Consider the following 3,619-nt stretch of genomic DNA (forward strand, 5'->3'; position numbering starts at 1 on the left):
CCCCCGCGCCCCTGCCAATCGAATCTGATGGGGCGCTGATAATGGAGTTCACCACCGCAGACATCTTTTAGCATTCGCCTTGTGGCGATATCCTGAACTCTCTCAAGTCTCTCTCCTTATCAGGAGAACCCTGGCCGAACTACGGTCAGCGAGGATGGGATACGGACGATGAAGAAATTCAAAGCCCACCCACCACCCACTTGGTAGCCACTGTCGACAATTTAAACGACGTGCTCAACTTCGACTCCGGAGACATCGACAGCATGGATGACGATGCAGGAGATACTGACGAACCAATGCCCATAGGGCATTGGACAGCCACCTCATCTCACGATGTGTACATGGTGGATACCCCTAAAGGAAGTGACAACGAGGAAAAAGGGGATGGGACGGGAGAGCGACCCCTCGAAAAGCAATCAAAGCGTCGGCGTAAACACCGACCCAAGCCCCGCCTCAACAAAAACCCAGCCATAGAGCAGGACGAGCCGGTAGACAACGAGCAGGCCTTAGAGCAACCGTCCGAACAAGGCAACACGGATAGAGAAACCGAACATCCCTCCCCCGGCGAAAACGGCATTCCGGACGACCTCACGCCGAATAAACCTATGGAGCGGAAGAATCTCCACGAAAGGCTCGTTGCAACTGCACGCAGCCTAAAGAAGCAGAAGCGGAAGCTAAAAACAGCGGAAGACGCACTCCGGATTAGATGGACCAAAGGAATCAATACCACAGATAAGTACGGCGATAGTCGCCGCACTAAAAGCTATCCGAAAAGAAAGCTACTGCCTGAATTCGACGAAGAGGCCCTAGAGCCCTCGCATTCAAAAAATGAAAAAGCTACACGGTCGGATAGACGACCCCATAAAGCGGCAAGCGGCGCCGCACCTAAATCGGCATGCGACCCACTTAAGGATTCGCATCATGGCCCAGTCAGGTCCATTTATGGCCAAGAAAGCAAGCTCTCATAAGCAACGCTATGAAGCCATCATCAGAATCCGGCACACCCAAATATAGGGGCGCCGCACACCCCCTATGTTTCACCGATGAGGTCCTGGACTATGAATTCCAAGAGGGATTCAAACCCGTAAACATAAAGGCAAATGATGGAACAACAGACCCTGGAGTCTGGATCGAGTATTATATCCTCCACATACACATGGCTAGAGGAGATGATCTCCATGCCATAAAATATCTACCCCTTAAGCTTAAAGGGCCAGCCCGGCATTGGCTTAAAAGCCTTCCCAAAAACTCAATTGGAAGCTGGGAAGAGCTCGAGGATGCTTTCCGAGCAATCTTTCAAGGGACCTATGTCCGCCCTCCGAATGCAGACGATCTTAGTCACATAACTCAACAACCCGGAGAATCAGCTCGGCAGTTCTGGAATAGATTCCTCACTAAAAAGAATCAGATAGTCGACTGTCCGAACGCCGAAGCCTTAGCAGCTTTCAGGCATAACGTCTGAGACGAATGGCTCGCCAGACACCTCGGCCAAGAAAAGCCAAGAACAATGGCCGCATTAACAAGCCTCATGACCCGCTTTTGTGCAGGGGAGGACAGCTGGTTGGCAAGGTGCAGCCCCAGCGACCCAAGTACATCCGAAACTAGGGATGGAAACGGAAAACCGCGACACAACAAGGACCGTTGCCGGACTAAGGACAAAAGTCTGAAGAGCACAGCAGTCAATGCCGGATTCAAAGGCTCACGACAAAATCAGGAAAAATCGCCCCCTCAGGATAACAGGGACGATCCATCCAACCTAAATAAAATCCTGGACAGGATATGTCAGATACACAGTACTCCCGAGAAGCCTGCTAACCATACCCACAGAGACTGTTGGGTTTTCAAACAATCCGGCAGACTCAATGCCGAACACAAGGGGCTCGACACACCAAGCGAAGACGAGGACGAACCCCAAAAGCAGAGCACCTAGAAACAAAAGAACCCACAAGAAGTAAAAACAGTGAACTCACTTCACATAACAAAACGTGCGGCGCACGTAAAGGTACGCACCACACGGCCCATCCCCAAAGGGTCCTGCCACTGCTTGTCAAAACCGATCATCTTCGATCAGCTAGATTATTCTAGGAATATCAAGAATGTAGTCTGGACTGCCTTGATACTCGATCCAATAATTGGCGGACTCCAGTTTTCAAATGTCCTTATGGATGGCGGCAGCGGACTAAACCTGATATATCAGGATACAATCCAGCACATGGGGATAAACCCAGCAAGAATCCGCCGCAGCAAAACCTCCTTTCAAGGGGTAACACCTGGTCTAGACACCCATTGTATGGGTTTTCTCCGGCTCGAAGTTATATTCGGCTTTGCCGATAACTTCCACCGTGAAACGCTGACCTTCCATATCGTCCCGTTCTCAAGTTGCTATCAAGCACTACTGGGACGTGAAGCTTTCGCCCGCTTTAACGCAATACCGCATTATGCATCTCTCACGCTTAAGATGCCCGGTCCACGAGGCATCATCTCTTTGAAGGGGAAGTACTAAAGTGCGCCTCCCCAAGCGGGGGACTGTGCGGCCGCTTTGACAGCCCCACAGTAAAATGGCCTCACCGCCCAAAAAACTTCGAAATAGGTCATTAAAGACCACGAACGCGGATAGACGAGTTCGGTACAAAATCATCATTGATACAGGCTTAGTGGCCATATACCCCCGCACTAGGGGCTCCACGCATATAAAATAAGAGACAATAAAGCTCAATTTTATATATTTTACTTTACACTTTGTTTATTTTAAACTTTTGTTTGGCACGACCCGTTTTCAACTCAGTTCCTCTCTTTTACAGATGAACATCATGCGGCGCCCGTCCAGGATACGGCACAACGGAGACACAGGCGCAGACGTGCAGTAGGGACCCGTCCTAAAGGATTCTTTTTAGATTAAGACCCTGCATAAACCTTTTTTATTGTCTCTTGTTGCTACACATCCCCTGGTTTTTTCTGATATAACCAAGGAGGAGGCTGGCGTCTTGGCATGTGGCCACGTCAGAAATTTTTGCACGTAGCTGAACACTAGGGGCTTTTTTAATAAAGAGTGTTGTTTCGCCCGCACTCATAAAGACCGAACACCTTAGGGAGTGTTCAGCGTCGCGAGTTTTGGCATTATATGCATCAGCTCCGAATCATGTCTTGGGTCAAATGTTGGGTTGCCCGGCTCCTGAGTTCGGCTACCTTACGTTCCGCTCTATCGGCTAAGGTAGCACCAGGAGAACTACTGCGATTGTGCCCCCGGTTCGGCCGGGCGAGCACCTCAGTAGAGAAAGCCGAAAACTGACTGTCATGATGTAGCGTGAGATTGGTCAGCCACTCGATGACCTGTCGGAATCTATCGGATTCCTCCGCTTTAACGAAGGGCCGCTTCCCGGTCAGGCACATATGCGCCCTGAATTCGGACGAGCGCAGTTGCCACCAAGGAGCTACCTAAAGAGTCTCATTGTCAAACTCCTATGGCTAAGTGAAAGTGTTAAAGCATTATAGTCCGGTTGCCTGGCCCGCTGCGCTATCACCTCCTTTGTAGGACCAAGACGTTGGGTTAAGTGTGAAAATGCGTCTTCTACGAGCACCCCTGCACTATGTGCGTGGGGGCTGAAGCCAACGACTGCCA

This window comes from Triticum dicoccoides, chromosome 7A, assembly GCF_002162155.2.
Source record: "Triticum dicoccoides isolate Atlit2015 ecotype Zavitan chromosome 7A, WEW_v2.0, whole genome shotgun sequence".
NCBI classification, from domain to species: Eukaryota; Viridiplantae; Streptophyta; class Magnoliopsida; order Poales; family Poaceae; genus Triticum; species Triticum dicoccoides.